A 20,274-nucleotide genomic window follows, 5' to 3' on the forward strand; every position below is an offset into this window, starting at 1 on the left:
TACGCATTTGTTAACTAATATTTTGGAAATATTTTTCTCTTTTGTTCATATATATTGTTAATAAAAAAAATTTGTTAACAGTTTTCAAAATTTTATCGCCACTGCTGTAATCAAGAAGTAGACAAAACAATTGATAACAATTGACAACTCGAGTTTACTCGAATGATAGTTTTTTTCTGCTTTGCTTGTTTTTTGACTGATCGCATATACTAAGTGTAACAATCCCTTTTCGTCTCATTGTAGCAACATAGCAGCTAGTCCACGTGAACTTGCATCCATATGCAATTCGGTACGTCGTGAAGGATGAAAGGGTTGCACGATCGGTTCTTTGGCTAATAATTCTCGATTCTTTTTAATAATTCGCATAATGGAGTTACAATTGCCGAAAATTTATAAATGTATCTTCGAAAAAAATTTACTAATCCTAAGAATTAACGTACTTCAGTTACAGAATTTGGCGTTGGAAACTTCATAATCGCGCGCAATTTATTTTTACCAGGTTTAATTCCTTTAGCTGAAATTTCCAAGCCTAAAACGAAATTTGTGATTTTAAGAATTGACATTTATTTAAATTTGCTGTCAATCCTGCATTTACTAGGGCTTTCATTACTTTTATAAAACGATCTCTTAATGAAGACCAATCCTTACCAGGTATCATAATGTCATCTAGAAAAAACAAAACATTTTTTTTCTGAGCGGTCCGAGAACTCGCTCCATAAGTTTAGAAAAAAAGAAAGGGGCGTTCATTAAGCTAAATACCATTCCTGTAAATTCACCCGTATCGTCCATCGTAACAAATGCCGTTTTGCTCGCGCTTCTTTTGCTAAAGGTACTTGCATGTACCCCATTGCCAAGTCTAAAATAATGAAAAGCGTACTGTCACCGACTTTAGATAATTGCTCGTCGATATTTGGAAAGGGAAAATGAATCCGTTTTTTTTGTTTACTCCGCAAAAGTCAACAACTGCACTTGGTTCTCCACTTTTGTTATTAATGATTAACGCGGAACTCGCATAAGAAGACACTGTATCGGTTACAATTCCTAATCTCCTTCGTAGAACTCTCGGTGTTGAACTGTGGTAGAGGGGATATTGGCACTGACATCACTTTTTCCCTTTCTTGTAATTCACGTGACTTATTACTTATATTGAGCACTGGTACTAAAATTATGTTTCCCTGGCTTACAAGCACAACATCAATGAAATTAATAGTACGCGGGGGTAATAGAACTTTATTTACCACTTCCCAATCTTTGTTTTCGGAATCAATAGTTATCGCCTCATTTAACTTAGCAAATTTACTATTTTCGAACTTTAACAGTTTGTCCACTTTGTGATAATCCACAAATTTTAAATCGGTGTGTTCAACCAATCAATACGTCCACTGATGGATAATCATCTGGAACCACAATCAATCTAATATTTTTAACCGTAACTTATAATCGTCAATACCCAGATAGCAAAGTGCACGCACTGTGCCAGACACAGTGCTCGCATGCGTGCGAAATAATTCGCACCGCGTGATATCACTGGACCACACAGATGCGTCCTCATATGCGTCGCATATGAATCGCACGTCATGATGGTTGCACATGACTCGCATGTAGAGATAGTACAGCGAGTAGCTAATCTCGCGGTCATTCAATATATTATAAATATATATGAATTGTTAATAATTATAATAATAAATATTATTTTTATTATTTTTTATTCGTATTATTTAGGGGAGAGTGGTCCTAAGTTGGCCGAGGGCCTAAGTTGGCCACCCTGCGTTTCTCAGAGATGCGGTAAACTAGACGAATCTATAATTTCGTGTTGTGATATATTGATAAACCATGATGTAATTTATGGACCTAATTATAATCAAAGATTCTTCTACGCATTGTGAAGACAATAATATTGTTTACGACAAAAAAATTTAATTTTTCTTGTTTTTTCGAGAGCAGCTACAAGAGATAAATAATTAAAAATTTGTAAATGAGTGTGTGCGCTAGTTTCTTTATTTAATGTTGTAATAAGAGGTTCTGTTGGTATCTCAATTCAATTTTGCTTCCTCGTGAGGAAGCTTTGTAGTCGTTTAATTTACAAAATTTTGAAAAATCCTATTAACAAATTTTCTTCTATATAGGACTATGTTATTTAAGACCCTGAACAATTGTCCGGATGTATGTATGTGTGTGTGTGGATCCCGATTTTTGTGAACACGATAACTCGAAGAGGTTTTAACGAATTTGGCTAAAATTTACCAGGTATATTTATCATAAAAATATCTCGAAATGGATTGATAGACTTAAAAAATTCTCAAAAAAAATTTCTTTTTTAACTTTTTTCTAAAAAAATTTTTTTTTAAGTTGGTTATTGAAGTTAATATATAATAAAATCTAATTCTTTGCATCAAGACGAATCGATTGGTATATACAAAGTATAAATTTTATGAGAATTTATAGAGTTAATCACAATTAAAGCTGAAAAATTCGCATTTTTATCAAAAAATGAGTTCTTTCCGCAAAATTATGTTGCCGTATAAAAAAATCTTACTCATTTATTTCTAAAATATTATTCTTTGCACCAAGACGGATCGATTGGTATATATAAAGTATATATTGTATTTAAATTTATAGAATTAAAACCAATTATAGACAAAAAATTTGAACTTTTAATAAAAATTCATTTTTTCTTAAAAATCATGTTGCTGTACAATAAAATGTTATTACTTATTGAACAATAAATAAAAAATCTTATTCTTTGCATGAAGACGAATCGATTGATGCACGGAAAAAAATTTCTTATAGAAAACACAAACTTTTTTGTAAAATATACAAATAGGTTAAGTTGTGCTTTATGCAGGCGAGTTTTGTGTTTCCAACAAGCTGGTTTGGGTGTACCACAAACCAATCTGTAATAACACCAAGAAATTAACGCATGCGCAAGAAAATTCAAGTGAACGTCTGCTTGTCGACTGCTGCGTGACTGTTTAAGCTGTTGAATCATAAGCTGAAGTTTGTGACAAGACTCAGTCTGGTTTGTGTATTTCCCAAACTCAGATGTTTGTGGATACTACAATCGCCGTTCATAGATGGCACAGGAAATCTTGTTATTTTTACAGGAAATTTTTTTCCGTGTGTATATAAAGTATACAGTCTATTGAAAATTATAGAATTAATTACAATTAAAGTTGAAAAATACATTTTTTTATTAAAATTTTTTTTGTTTATTTAGATTTATATTACTGTATAAGAAAGTTTTATTCTTTCTATTAAGACGAACGAACTTTATTTTATAAATGATAAATTGCATTAGAAATGATTTAAAAATAAAATATACTTATCGTTAATGCTTCCTCCACGAGGAAGCAAATTTTTTTTGCTGATCGTAAAGAGGAAGAAAAATGTTTATGTAATGAACATCTGGATTTACAACTTGTTTTTTATTAGCGTAATAATTTGACACTTGTAAAAATCTACAGTGGTCCTAAGTTGGCCACCTATTGTTTTTCTTTGTTTTTATTTATGTTTTGCTTCTTTTTTGTGTTTTTCATCACGAGAAAGACCGTGAAAGTGTAACGTAGGAATTAAACAAAGACTAAAGACAATATAAAAGACATGCTAAAAAACGCCAGTCTCCGCAGCCATCCACCACTGCAAATAAATAAAATAAAACAATGCTTCATTTTCTAAACAAAAATAGTTAAATAATGCGTTTTTATTCTCCTAAATGTATCAAATTTGTAAAATTTCTGCGTAATTGAAAAGAATATGCATTTCTTCCTTATACTCAAGCGAAAAAAGTGGTGGCCAACTTAGGACCGCTATTTCTGAAATGTCCAAAGTGCAACTTTTCACTATTTATTGTATTAAGATTACAAAAGCCGTTCCATATCATGCTGAATACCACAAAATTATAGCAAAACGATCTTTGAACACTAATATATACTTGCCGACGTGATTAAATTTCATTTTGTTACTATTTTCGACCAGTTAGCTTAGGCGGCCAACTTAGGACCACTCTCCCCTATATATTTAATGACAATAAGTAACTATTTTAATAGTTATATCATTTTCATATCAATAATAAATTACTAACAATATACATGTCATTTAAAAAAAAATTTTAGTAAAAAAAGATAATTTGTGTTAATTTGGTACATTTTTTTAAACCTTTGAAGCACGAATTTTTCACTTAAAAACAGTTAATTAATTCTAATACACATAAGGGTTTTTGGGGTCCCTGATTACGAATCTGATATTAGTTTTTCAAAATTCAAAATGGCGGATCCAATATGACGGACGATTTTTTCAAAATTGTTTTAATTTGATTAAAAATCGTCACTTAGGGGTTTTTGGGGTCACTGATTACGAATCTGATATTAGTTTTTAAAAATTCAAAATGTCGGATCCAATATGGCGGACGATTCTTTCAAAATTGTTTTAATTTGACTCAAAATCGTTACTCGGGTGTTTTTGAGGTCACTGACACCCATATGTGTCTTAGCCTATTTGCTATGGGCAGCACTGACTACAGTATGATGACAGTGAAGTTAGTAAGCAAAGTGGCCGTAGGGCGACGCTTGTGAACATCTGCTCGGCAAATATGCATAATGCATAGGATAACATTAAATTATAATTAATTATTAATTTATTATCAATATAATATCTATATATTTGGGGCATTCTTTCTGAACGGGAGACCCCTATCCATCCAAAAATAAATTTTACCTAGAGAGTTCTATTTGGTATTAAAATTTAGCTCTTTGTGTCTACTTGTCTACTTTTGAATGCAAAGTGGCCAAACACGAAATTCAAGATGGCTGACTTAATATGGCTGAAAATGTAATTAGAATTCATTAAATTCATTTTAAATTCCTATGCCAAAAAGATTTATTTCGACGGAAAAAGTTGTACAAGGTCTCAAAATTTAGCTATTAATGTCTACTTAAAAATACAAAATGAAAAATTTAAATATTCCAGATGGCGGCTACAATATAGCGGCTAATTTTTTTAAATTGCTTAAATTCACTCAAAACTTATTACTCGAGGGTTTTTTGGTCGCTGATTATAAATCTTGCGTTAGTTTTCAAAAATTCAATATGGCGGATCCAATATGGCGGACGAATTTTTGAAAAACTGCTCTTTTAAGGGTTTCACAGTATTTTTTGTGAAACAAAAATTTGACTAGAATTGCCCTACCCGTAAAAAAGGGAAATTCGCCCATGTCAAAATGGCGCCCAACGTGGGGCCCGAGTTAAAAAAGTTACTTTTACCCACCCTACTTGTCTTTAATGCTCTCCTTTAAAGAAATTAATTTTTCTTTTCTCAAATACTCCCTCGTGAAGAAATTAATTTTTCTTTTTTCAAAACCGCCCCCTGTGGCTTCTAATTATTTTTTAAAAAAATTTCTTTTCCCTGTGGAAAAGTTTCTAAGTCACCCTCTCCTGTGGGATTTAGCTTAAAATTAAATGCCAACTACCCCCTGTGGTAGAAAATTTCTAAGTCACCCTCTCCTGTGGGACTTAGCTCAAAATGAAATACCAATCACCCCCTGTGGTGCACATTGTTAAAAAAAATTTTTTTTTCTTATCTCTCCACCCTGTCGAGCTTTTCTTCTTTTAAACTAATGGTCCAGACCAATTAAATCTGGTGGCGCCCTCCTTTAAACATTTTTTCGTTTTTCATTTGAAAGGTGAAAAATAATGCCCGTTGAACGAAAACCTTCATCTAATACCTCATCTTCAAATGCTCTTCTTGATCAATCCGATTTTGCAGGATTTGCAAATACCCCCTCTCCTCATTCCATGATGTCTCGGCGAATGGACGAACCGATACCAGGCCCATGCGGAACGCAGCCTTCTGGATACCGTACACCTGCAGCTGAGAGAACATCATCGCCAGCCTACAGTGATCTTATCCCTGGATTCCCAAGACGAATTCCATCAGGCAGTCCCTATGGGCAAGACTCCACGTCCGCTCAACCCGAATGCCAATCAACCAAGGCAGTCACCCCTTGTAAATTGGGATGAGCTGAGGATCCTACAACAGATCATCACCACTAATCCCACCGTTGTAAAGCCAGAATTTCACGGCAAGGAACACGAAGATCCTCGAGACTTCCTACGAAGGATGGAGGAATAGTTTGTAAATATGGCCACTCAAGATCAACAGAAGGTGGACCTTGCTGCTGAAGGACTTTATGGCGCAGCAGAAAAGTGGTGGGAGACTTACAGAGGAATTCCCTTCGAGTGGGCTAGGTTCAGTGAACTATTTCTTCAGAAATACGATGGATTAGTTGTCACGGGTCGGCTATTATCCCAGCTGTACTCTCAACGTCAAACTGAGAAAGAGCCGGTAGGAGTATTTTTACAAAAGAAGATCCTACTTTTTCAGCGATTACAACCGAACACACCGGAAGCAGTCAAAGTGTCTACGCTACTCGAGCTTCTACGTCCGCAAGTTCGGCAGGGGATCAGAGCTTCTCAACCTCAAGACCCTGGAACGTTGATGACACGTGTAGTTGAAGCTGAGTTCGACGAAGCAGATGTTGATAGTACTAATAAACGTTCAGACAAACCTAGAGCGCAACCCTCTTCGAATCCTACCAGTGCTACAACCCCTCAACCCATTGAAGGCAAGAAGACTCAACTTCCCCAGTGCTGGTTTTGTGAAGATCGTCACTTCGTCCGTGATTGCCCCAAACGAGTTTCCCCGGAACAGCAGACTTCCATCCAAGCTACGAGTTTGTACGACAGAATTTCTGATTCTCAACAACAGGATACCGAAATCTCGGGTTTAGTTTCAAAATGGCTACGACTAGAGAACACCATCAACCGTACCAACTCAGAGGAAATGTTCTTTCTTCACCATCCAGTGGATGACCTTGGCACTAACTGCAGAGGCGCTGGTGGCTCTGGGTGGCTCATGTAGCACGATTGGCGCGACTATATGAAAAGCGTAAACCAGTTTCCACTCTTGTTTCTTATTTATCGTGGATATTCTCGTGTCAAAATTGTTTGCTGTTGTTTTGCTGTAGTTTTGCTGCTGTTTTGAAGTAAACAATAATCTTTAAAGTGATTGCAGGCAAGTACTAAAAAAATCCATTACGTTTGTTTTTTTAATCTGTAAAATAAAACTAATGTTTCAGTTTTTCTTTTGAGAATTACCATTACTTGAAATTTGCAAATAGTAGATATCAAAAAACTATTCTCGATAATTACAATAAAATTCTTTAAAACGAACATTTTAATAAAATTTTTCGCAATAATTCATTTGTTTTAATAAATAATAAAAATTTTCTCAGGTATTCAATTATTTGTGAAAATTGTAATAAAATTCTTTGTAACTATTCAAAATATTTGTATAAATAATAAAATTCATCGCAGGACAAGAAAAAGGAAATATTTTTTATGAAAATTAGAAAAAAGTCAGGAGAATAAAATATAGAATGGAATTGTTGTCAGCTTTTTGAAGTATCAAAACAGAGTTTTTTTGGTAGTAAAGTTTAATTTTATGATATCTACTTTTTTTAATTTGAAACCTATTTTTTGCTATTTTTTAAAAATTAATTATCTATTGCGAAGTCTGAAAAAGTAATTTGTTATATTAAAAATAGAAATATTAATTGATTCGTTAACCCGTTGCCTGTTTACGACCCAACGTTGGGTCGTGAAAAAAGATAGCCCAGACTGTTAACGACCCCACGTTGGGGTTAAAAGTAAAAATCTTTTTTTTTATTATAATTTGTTGAAGATATTATTTGATAATTTAAGACAAAACATGGACTCTGGCGACGATTCTTCGCAATATTTTACTTGCGAAAGTGGATCGAGCGATGAAGGCAACGACGATGGTGGAAATTTAAAAGAAAAGAAATTTGGTTTTTCTATTAAGCAAGAAGCAGGTATTTTTCTAAATTTTAAATTCTCTACTCGTCCAAAAATTTGGAAGTGTGATGAATTTTCAGTTAATTTAGTTAATTTTTTTATATTTTCCTATAAAAAAAATTTTGTCAGGGAGTAATTTTAATGTTAGTAAATTGTCAGGGAAATTTATAAAATGAAACTTGTGATCACCCTGATAATAAACTGTTATAAATTATAAATTATTAATAATTAAAGTGATAATAAATAAATAAACAAATTAAAATTAGGTTAGAAAAGATTTTAGTTAAGATGAGTTCAAATTTCCAGAAGAAATTAAATTTCAGAATGTAAATAAAATTAATAAAGTTTTTTAAAATGTCGAATTGCTGTAAAGAACCTCACAGCAAAAAATTTTATTAAACTTTTTAAAATTAAAAGTTTATTTAATATTTTTGAAAGTATTTATTTTTTGAGAAATTGTAATTAATTTTTTTTTAAAGATACTTCAACTGCAAAAAAAGGAAATGCCAGGAGCCGGATGATTTGGAGATGGGGCTAGCCTCCAAAAGCAAGACTCAAAAGCTTTCGGAAAGGGAATTGATTTCAATGGAGCATTGGGGTAAATCGTTACTTAAAGAAATTAACGAATTTAATAAAAGTGAACGCTTTCAAATAAAAAGAAATATAAGGAAACACATCGCTAAGATGCGTCGCAAACATTTGTAATCATCAATGAAGATGTTTAATTTTCATAAATATTTTTTTTATGTCTACCTAGTACTTTAAGGTTACTATAAGTCTGTAATTTCGTTTTATTTAATTTAAAAAAATGACTGATGATAAGTGATATTATTATTTAATTAATGCGATGAAGTCGAAAAGACTAATATTTGAAATATTTAATTCTCGCAATGCAAAAAAATATATTGGAGAACATTAATAGATGTAATATAATATATTATATATAGTAAGCAGACTTAAAATAAAATACTAATTCTTCCACTATTATTTACAAATTTATTTAATACAGGCCTCTAATATTACAACTTTATCGACTTATTCTTCGACTTTTCTTTGAAATTTTGCGATAAAATTTCATATTTGTAGTAAAAAATGCAACTTATTTCGATTTTTACATTGTGAAAACCATAAGTATAGACAAAATCTTTGAAAATTTATTTTTGAATAATTTTTCTAATTAAATATTTTAAAAACATAGGTGCAATTAGAAACATTTTGTATAATTGAAATCTTTTAAAACTCAATTAAAAATAAATCATTTCTTCAATTATTTTTGTTACGTATGACTTCGTAACTATTTTTAATTTTTTTAATAAATTAAAAATTCTTATATTATATAACTTCATTTAAAAAATTGGGAATTTTGTAATTAGATTTAAGTACACTATAGCATACAAATCATTCACACAAAGACAATTCAAACTATCTATCATTTAAAAGTAACAAATTTACTATTTGTTATCCTTAATTTTACCTAAATAGTAATTTGGATATATTTTCTTTTGCACTAACAATATTAAATGACATTTTAATTTATTAAAATTAAGAATCGCTAAGAAGTATGGACAACACCCATATTTCGAAAGAGTTATTTTCCAGTGAAAGACTCTAAATGTATTGTTTTAAATATCAAGAAAAGCAACATACACATTAAAAGTATAGTGGATTTAGAGCATTGAACTCGTGTTAGTCAACTTTAGGAATTTGCAAGCTTGCGAAAAGCTTGCCTGGCAACAAAGAAGTTTAATGAACTGTGTGTAACAGTCTCTCCACTATTAACATTTTAATGCAATTTCAGGGTGTGATCCATAACTTCGATCGATTTAACGATTGAGTCTGAATTTGTTCCTCCCGCAGTAAGGCTGCGTAATATATTGTTTCTACCGAAAATTGGTAGAGTTTATATTTTGCATTTCCCGCAAAGTCGGAGGTTTATATTTTATCCCCAAAAGAAGGGTTGATTTGTGAATTTAATAATTATAGTGAATTTATGCGACATAAATTGTGAAGTGAAATATTTATAATAAAAAAAAGTTGATTTAAATATTGAATTGAAGTTCTGTGAAAGAAAGTGATTTGAGTAGTAATAAAGTAGTAAAGAAATAATTTGAATTGAATAAAAATTAATTAAAATAATTAAAGTCTCATTGATATTAGAAATATCAACCTCCGTCTAATGCACTTAAAATCGATTGATTAAATAATATCATCAACCAAATATTTAAATGCAGTGACCCTGTAGTTTGAATATTGTAAGTTGATTTGAAATTATTAATTTATTATTGTTGGAACAAATCAAAGAAGATTCTTAATAAAGAAATTAGAGAGAATAAGCGATAAGCAATTTTGATGACAATAGTGTCATTTTTCAAGTGACATAACTTGGATTATTTGAGGAAAAACACAGAAGTCTAAGGGTAACAACAATATATAAAATATGTTATTTTTATTGGTGAGTAAAATTGTCAAATAACTACCATTATTCACACACACATTGAGAGTCATACACAATACTATTTTACAAGAATTTAATAAATTCTAAAAAAACCTTTTTCTGTTTATATTAACTAAATATAAAATGTGCAATAACTATTGCTAAAGAGTTACAGCTAATTATTTGGAAAAACTATAATTGTCAATATATGTAAAAATATAAGATACACATTATTGTTTCTAATCTTGGAGAATTTAAAGTTGAATAAACTGTGAGAATCACATTACACACACATTGTAGTGTTTTATTACGATTAACTTTTTCACACCTGTCTTTTTTACTTTATTCCTTTTATTTAAATATAAATACCGTCTATCCGGGATTATTGAACAATAATAATCTAAGAAAGGATCCACTACCTTTAAATAAATAAATTATTTTCGAAGGGCAAATAACGTTTTACCTTGAGACATTTTTATTTAAATTTTTGTGTTTAATTAATTTGTTAGCAAATTGTTAAAACTAGTTTTTGTAAAAATAAGAATTTTGATTAATAAATTAAAGTATTCAAAATTCATCCTTAACAATTTTATTACAATTGTTGAAAATTAACTTTTAAAGAATTTTAATTGAAAATTTTATAAATAATTAAATTCTCAAAAATTTTAATGAATAATCTTTAGGTGTAAATTCAATAAAAATGGAAATTAATAAAAATTAGGTTCTAAAAATAATATTAAAATAGTTTTGAAAATAGTAATTCTTTCAGTTATTTCGTTTTAATTTTTTATAATTAAAAAATTATTTATTTTAGAAATTTAATTACTCTCAATATTATCGATATTTCTGAAAAATCAAATACATACACAAAATAATATCAAAATTTTTTAGAATTTGTAATACCTATGTAATTGTAAAACTATTGTCTTTGAAAGATTATTTAGAAATATTTTTAAAAAGTTAATTTTACGAATTACTTTATTTTTAAAATTATTCTTTCATATATCTTTAAAATGAAAAATGGACGGTTATAATTATTATAAAAAATTCAATTTTTGTATATTACTATTGAATTATCAAAAAACTTTCTTTGCTGTTTTGCCTTTCTATTTTTTTTTACATATCCTCAATAAAAGTAGACAAAAAGTATGACCCTTTAATAAATTAGATCCTTATTTTAGTTTTTTGTTAATCTAACTACGATAGTATTCTAGCAGTCAAAATGTGTCAATAGCACAGCCACACACAAAAAAAAAAGTTCTGATCTGGGGGTCTCACTATGTAGACTTTATGTTTTTTGGGTCGCTGAATCCGAATCCGAGGTCCATTTAACCCCATCAGATCAGGATTTTGACATAACCTCAAAAATCCAATATGGCGGACTCATTTTTGAAAAGTTCATTGGATTCGCTTGAAATTCGTTACTCGGAAGTTTTTGGGGTCGCTGATTACGAATTTGAAGTCTGATTTAAAAAATTCAAAATGGCGGATCCAATATGGCGGAAACGTTTTTAAAAAATTCATTGGATTCGCTTGAAATTCGTTACTTTGGGGTTTTTGGGGTCGCTGATTACGAATCTGATGTCGGTTTTTCAAAATTCAAAATGGCGGATCCAATATGGCTGACACAGAGATATTGGATCCGCCATTTTGAATTTTTGAAATCTGACTTCAAATTCGTAAGCAGCGACCCCAAAAACCCCAGAGTAACGAATTTCAAGCGAATCCGATGAATTTTTCAAAAACGTGTCCGCCATTTTGAATTTTTGAAATCAGACTTCAAATTCGTAATCAGCGACCCCAAAAACCCCCGAGTAACGAATTTCAAGCGAATCCAATGAACTTTTCAAAAATGTGTACGCCATTTTGGGTTTTTGAGGTTATGTCAAACTCCTGATCTGATGGGGTTAAATGAACCTCGGATTCGGATTCAGCGACCCAAAAAACGGAAAGTCTACATAGTGAGACCCCCAGATCAGAACTTTTTTTTTTTGTGTGGCTGTGTAGTTTAAAAAAGTGTTCAAGTTACTCAAAATTCAACGTTGGCTGCGATCTTTCTTTTCATACAAAATTCTTTTTCTCGATGTGAGAAAATCGACAATTTGAAAAAAAACTGACATGAATCTCATTTTATATTTTATTTTCCTGTCTTTTTTCTAATTTTCATCAAAAATATTTCTTTTTTCTTATCCTGTGATGAATTTTATTATTTAAAAAATATTTTGAATAGTTACAAAGAATTTTATTACAATTCTCGCAAATAATTTAATACCTGAGAAGAATTTTATTATTTATTAAAACAAATGAATTATTGAGAAAAAATTTATTAAAATGTTCGTTATAAAGAATTTTATTGTTATTTTAGATGAGAATAGTTCTTTGATATCTAGCATTTGCGAATTTCAAGTAATAGTAATTCTCAAAAGAAAAACTGAAATAGTAGCTTTTAGTGACTAAAAACTGGTATAATTTCTTTAATGTATTAACATAACCTCGTATTGAATAGATAAATTTTACCGATTAAAAAAACAAACGTTATAGATTTTTTTAGTACTTACCTACAATCACTTTGAAGATAAATTTTTTTTTCAAACGAACAGCAAAACAACAGCAAAACAACAGCAGAACAGCAGCAAAGCAACAACAAAACAGCAGCAAAACAACATTCAACAGATTTGACACGAGAATATCCACGATAAATAAGAAACAAGAGTGGAAACTGGTTTACGCTTTTCAGATAGTCGCGCCAATCGTGCTACTTGAGCCACCCAGAGCCACCAGCGCCTCTGCAGTTAGTGACAAGAACTTCGCTATTAGTGTACGCAAATAACACATTGGCGTGCCCCCACTATACCGACACGGTGCCATGTACCGAATTAACTCCCCCCGCCGCCGGCAGTTCTAAGACCCCCACTGTCCGCCTCTCTGCCCCACACGCACCTTCCCCCTATCTGGCTCGCAGACCATGACAAGGCTCGACAAGCTAAGGCTTTCGCTGCAGCAGTGACAGCACAATGCAATTCAGAGGATTGCGTTGGTTCCCCATGCAGTTCTCCGGCATTCTCCACTTATTATAGTCCGGAGTACGGCTATATCGACTTCTCCACTTTATTAGAGGGTTTCGAGTCCTAATAAAGGTTAAATAGCCTCCCATCCCCTAGTAAAAATTTTTTTTAAACAAAAATTTGACTAGAATTCGCCTACCCATAAAGAAGGGAAATTCGCCCATGTCACTATATTAAATATAATTAAACAGCTATAAAAATTTTCGTTTTTAAAACTTTTTTTTAAGTTTAAATAAGTATTTTAAATAGAGATGTTTATTATTATTAATTAATATAATTAATTAATTATTATAATTATAATAATAAATAATAATTTATTATTATATTATTTATTTATAAAACAATAATTTTTATAATATTATTATAATTAATTAATTATTAAACAATTTTTAAACTAAAAAATATTTTTAGAAATAATAGAAATAAAATAAAATTCGAAATATAAATATATATATTTATTGGTTTATGCACCTGTCTTCAGCCTTACATAATTGGCTATACAGTGTCTCTTCACAAATTTCGCTATTACAATATTTCTATAATTATTTCCTTATAGGTAGGGGAGACTGGGGTAAACCCGCTCACTAGCGATTTGACGCTATGAACTCAACTTAAGATGGAAATATTGGTACTGTGAATAGTACTTAACATTCAACTTATATTAACCCTTTAAGGACCAAATGTACAAAAATTTTATCCGAACTTTGGGAGCAATTTTTAGTATGAAAACGGATTGCTAAAAATTTTGCAATAGACATTTTTTAAAGCTCAGGAACTGCTCTTTCGAATGCTGCAATAACAAATATTGAAAATTTATAAATAAACAAATTACATACAGTTATTTAAAAAAAACACAATTTTTTAAAGATTTTTTTTCGAAAATCAAATTTTTTTTTATTTTTTTTTGGGCAAAGGAATACGTCTCAAAGGTAAAAATATCGCGTCAAAAATGTCTAACCTAAAATGTTGTAAAATAAAAATTAGAAAAAAACAAAATGGCGGATCAAAAATGGCGTTCAAAGTTGACTTCTTAATAAATAATATACAGCAAGTGCACATTTTTTTAAAAACCTCACAGATTCGCTTTAAACTGGTTAATCGGGGGTTTTTCGGGTCGCTGATTACAAATATGATAATAGTTTTTAAAAATTCAAAATGGCGAATCCAATATGGCGGACACTTTTTTCAAAATTTCATCGGATTCGCTTGAAACTGGTTACTCGGGGGTTTTTAAGGTCGCTGATTACGAATATGATAATAGTTTTCATAAATTCAAAATGGCGAATCCAATATGGCGGACATTTTTTAAAACTTCATCGGATTCGCTTAAAACTGGTTACTCGGGGGTTTTTGGGGTCGCTGATGACGAATATGATAATAGTTTTTAAAAATTCAAAATGGCGAATCCAATATGGCGGACACTTTTCAAAACTTCATCGGATTCGCTTGAAAATAATTACTCGGGGGTTCTTGGGATCTCTAATTACGAATATGATAGTAGTTTACAAAAAATAAAAATTTCGGAGCATATACATAAATTTTTGTAATGTTTTACAGTAGTAACTTCAGAATTGCGTTAACTTTATTTTGTTGTAAAATATTTCAATTTTTATTAATTAATTATTTAATAATTCGAAAAAAGCGTCATTTTTTCGTTTTAGATATTGAAAGTACACATCTTAAGCTTTTTTTGGTACAAGAAAAAGAAAAAAAGGGTCCTTCTTGAAAGAAAAATCAAAAAAAAATTTATACCAAAAAAAGATAGGTATATATTACTTGGTGGTTAATTAGTCATACATATTACTAACTACTGTGAAAATATTAGCCCGATCCAACAACTTGCAATTTTGACTTTGGTACACTCGATAAAATTTGCCCCTTAAACATAATTAATCTTTAATTATGAGGCTTCAAAGACAGACAAAACTCGATAATAACAAAGAACAGTTACTATTAGTAATATTATTATTAAGTTTAATATTACTATTATATTTTACACAAATTATTTGAAAGCAAAAAAGGGTTTAAATTTTTATGATTTCTAACCTGCATAATGTACATGCTCCGAGATTTTATTTTTTAAAACCTACTATCATATTCATAATCAGAGACCCCAAGAACCCCTCCTAATCAGTTTCAAGTGAATCCGATGAACTTTTAGAAAAAGTATCCGCCATTTTGAATTAGCCATTTTGAATTTTTGAAAACTACTATCATATTCGTAATTAGAGACCCCAAGAACCCCCGAGTAACCAGTTTCAAGCGAATCCGATGAAATTTTAAAAAAAATGTCCGCCATATTGGATTTGCCATTTTGAATTTTTAAAAACTATTATCATATTCGTCATCAGCGACCCCAAAAACCCCCGAGTAACCAGTTTTAAGCGAATCCGATGAAGTTTTAAAAAATGTCCGCCATATTGGATTCGCCATTTTTAATTTATGAAAACTATTATCATATTCGTAATCAGCGACCTTAAAAACCCCGGAGTAACCAGTTTCAAGCGAATCCGATGAAATTTTGAAAAAAGTGTCCGCCATATTGGATTCGCCATTTTGAATTTTTAAAAACTATTATCATATTTGTAATCAGCGACCCCAAAAACCCCCGAGTAACCAGTTTCAAGCGAATCTGTGAGGTTTTTAAAAAAATGTGCACTTGCTGTATATTATTTATTAAAAAGTCAACTTTGAACGCCATTTTTGATCCGCCATTTTGTTTTTTTCTAATTTTTATTTTACAACATTTTAGGTTAGACATTTTTGAAGCGATATTTTTACCTTTGAGACGTATTCCTTTGCCATAAATAATAAAATAGTATATTAAGCAACAAGAGGAGAAACGCAGCCATTTCTTTACGGTGATTTTTGTGACACGAGTGGAGGTCGAGGGCGCCGTAGGCGCCCCGAGACCGGAACGAGTGTCACAAAAATCATCGTAAAGAAATTGGCTGCCTTTATTCTCGTGTTACTTACGATATTTTTTATTCCTAATGCACAAAAGCGGCGATTTCAGATAGCAGACGACAGGGAGTAAAAGTCATTCACTTGTTCGATTTGTATGAAAATGGCGGCCGATTTCTCCCTTGGGCAAGAAAAATGCATGTGAACAGCTAATTTTCTTGCCCTTGGGAGAACACGGCCGCCATTTTCATACGGTCGAAGAAATGAATGACTTTCCTCCCTGTCGGCTGCTATCAGAAAGCGCCGTTTTTGTGCATGTGGGATAAAAAAAATTTTATTTTCAAAAAAAAATCTTTAAAAAATTGTGTTTTTTTTAAATAACTGTAGGGGAGACTGGGGCGAAAAGTTAAATTTTGCATAATTGATTTTTTTTTGGCAATATAAGCCGCTTAGATGCAAATAGTTGTATATCAATATTGTAGGGCAACTTGTCCTCTACAACTTTCAATAAAAAAGTTCCTGATATTTTCGCAAAAAATACATGTTTTGTCCTTTTTTGAAAATTTTGTTTTTTTTTAACTTTTAGCCCCATGCTGGGGCGAAAAGTTAAATTTTATTTTTAGCCTACTAAAACTATTTTCTGATAGGTGATAAATAGTAGATAAGTTAAAGTATACGTAAACAAGTAATTTAGTAAATAAAAGATCTTTGTTTATTTGACAAAAGCTTTAGAATAGTTGTAAAGTTAAAAAATTGAAATTTCAAAAAAAAAAAATTTTTTTTGGTTTATTTCACGTAAACCGGCTTATTTTTTGACAGAGTACTTGCCAAATGTCAAATAAATAATGTTTAAACAAATAAACCCAAAAAAACGAAAAATAAAAAAAAATTTTTAACAACATGTAAAAATACATTTAACTTTTCGCCCCACCCATTATTTAACTTTTCGCCCCAGGGTGCGTTTTTTGGTTTAACAACAAATATAAAAAATCTGACTAAAGATATTTAGAAAATACATGTAGGTATCTCTTCAGGGGACCCAAATAATAAAGTAAAAAAATCGCGGTGAGAAAAAATGCAAAAAATATACTTAAAAGTTGATATTTTCTTTTTCGAAAAAATTTTCAAAAGTAGATTGAAAAAAAACTTTTAATATTGACACCACAAAAATAAACAAAATTGCACACAACTCCGGACATTTATTTAGGGTGATAACACCCTTCTATAATTAAAATTGCAATGCTCTAACTATTTTCGTTCGAAAGATAATGAATTTTAACGGTTTTGGTAGTTTAACGTTACGCCCCAGTCTCCCCTATGTAATTTGTTTATTTATAAATTTTCAATATTTGTTATTGCAGCATTCGAAAGAGCGGTTCCTGAGCTTTAAGAAATGTCTATTGCAAAATTTTTAGCAATCCGTTTTCATAATAAAAATTGCTCCCAAAGTTCGGATAAAATTTTTGTACATTTGGTCCTTAAAGGGTTAACAAACTTTCGTTTAGTTTCATGAATTCAACATAGAATCAGAGACGATCAAATGTTTTTAGAGGTGTCAGAAAAAAAACGTATTTTGGATTTTTAAGTTTTTCGATCATTATTTTTGAGTATTAATTTATCTGGCAAATTTTTTTTGTTGCCATTGGATGTCCTTCTTCGAAGTACATATATAGTTTTGTCTTATTTTAAAAAGATTTAATTAAATTTATTCTGAAATGTGAGGAATACACTCGGGGTAAAGTCGCTCACGTGAAGTCGGGGTAAAGCCGCTCACTTAGTTTTAAATTTAAAATTTAGAATAAAATAATTTCACGTATTATATTTCAACAATAACACAATTTATGACTTATTAAAACCAAAATTGTAACTACATTTTACTTTCTCTTAATAAAATATAACACTATTTAAATCCATAGTTGTAATTCATGAAATCTATGTTCATTATTTATTAAACCAATTTGTTGTTTATAGAATTGTTTATATAACTCATAAATTATCAATAATAAATCATACTTAAGACGGGAATAAGACGAACTTTAATATTTAAAAAATAAAACTGTTCCGTCTTGAAAAGATAAAGTGAGCGGGTTTACCCTGGAAAATTGTGATTTTGAAATTTGGTATATGTTTATTAAAAAGTTTCTCTAAGTGAAACTAAAAAAGATAAATCAAAAACTCTTTTTTATTTTTTTTAGTAGAAATCATAAGCTTTCAAATGATATAAATTAACTTGGATTTAGAGAATAATTTCCTAGATTTTAGCCGATCTGAAAAAAGGTGAGCGGGTTTACCCCAATATCCCCTACTAAATTTTGCGCCTACAGAGCGACTTGAAAATTAGGAGTACTCGCATTTGCCTGGACCACCCGTCTAATGGGTTTTCTCGCCAGTGGAGAGGGAAACTGTAGAAAACATCTCCTGAGTACAACCGGTTTATCGACAGTCGACTTCTAATGGTGTGTACCGGGCAATAATCGACGGTGCACATAATAATACCTCGACGTCAAACCTCCCGCTCAGATTGTCTCACGTGCCGGAAAAAAGCCAAATGGGCGCGAACCAAGGGTACTTACCCTTAGCCCTTAAACGATCACAAAGCGAAGTATCTATCCTACTAAGCTAATCTGCCGGTATATATGGGACGTTCCACGTCAAACGGACCAAAGCTCTGCCCAAAATGTTTTCCAATGAAAATCAACTTATTATAGATCAAAATACTCGTAAGCTCATACTGCTTCGAATGAAAAGTGGCAAAATCGAAAATTCAAAATAGCTTCATTACTGCGACTCTTTTTGTAAACTTTATTACAAATTATGGAAACAAATTTACATAGTAGTTTGCAAAAATAGTTATAATTTGCTGAATAATAACTAACTCTTACGTTTTTGGGGCCGCTAATCACGAATCCGATGTCAGATTTTCAAAATGGCGGATCCAATATAACGGACAAATTTGTAAAATTTGCTTAGATTCACTTGAAACTGATTACTCGGGGGTTTTAAGGGTCGCTGATCATGAATCCGATGTCAGATTTTTAAAATTCAAATTGGCGGATCCAATTATTTATAAAAATTTGTACAAAGTACAAAAAAATTCATAACTCGATCAATTTTCGACCAAATTTTTTTTCAATGCCAGAATTTAAGGAAGAATTATTGCTCCTTTAATGGTGATCATTGCAAATTTCTTTGATAAAGTTTTAATAGCTTGTGTTCTGACCCGCCTGTTTTAGAAAATCGAAAATTTTGAAAAAGTACAAAAAAATTCATAACTCGAACAGTTTTTGACCAAATTGTTTTTTCAGTGGCAGAAATTAAGGAGGAATTACTGCTCTTCAAATAGTGACCATTGCGAATTTTTTTTATTAACTTTTAATAGCTAGCGCAGCGTGTCTATCTGCTTTATCAAAAAACCGAAGAATGTAAAAAGTCGAAAAAAAATTCGTAACTGAAGCAATTTTTGACCAAAATTTTTTTTCTTTGTCTGGAATTGAAGAGGGATTATTGCTTTTCAAATTTTGACCATTGCGAATTTTTTAATAAACTTTTAATAGATAGTGTTCCCACACGCCCGTATCAGTAGACTGAAAAACGTAAAAATTCAAAAAAATTCATATTTCGATAAAATTCAAATGCGAGCTAATCTAGCCAAAAAAATATGTGTTGAAAAATTTTATAAATAGTATTAAATAGCTAGTGCCAAAACCCATTCCTTAGCAGAAACGTCTAAATGATCAGTTTCCAGCGAATCCAAGCACATTTTTCAAATTTGTCCTCTATATTAGATCCGCCATTTTGAATTTTGAAAATCTGACATCGGATTCGTGATCAGCGACCCCAAAAACGGAAGAGTTAGTCATTATTCAGCAAATTATAACTATTTTTGCAAACTACTATGTAAATTTGTTTCCATAATTTGTAATAAAGTTTACAAAAAGAGTCGCAGTAATAACGCCAATTTGAATTTTTGATTTTGGCACTTTTCATTCGAAGCAGTATG

This window comes from Leptopilina heterotoma, unplaced genomic scaffold, assembly GCF_015476425.1.
Source record: "Leptopilina heterotoma isolate Lh14 unplaced genomic scaffold, ASM1547642v1 Lhet_351, whole genome shotgun sequence".
In the NCBI taxonomy this organism is placed as follows: domain Eukaryota; kingdom Metazoa; phylum Arthropoda; class Insecta; order Hymenoptera; family Figitidae; genus Leptopilina; species Leptopilina heterotoma.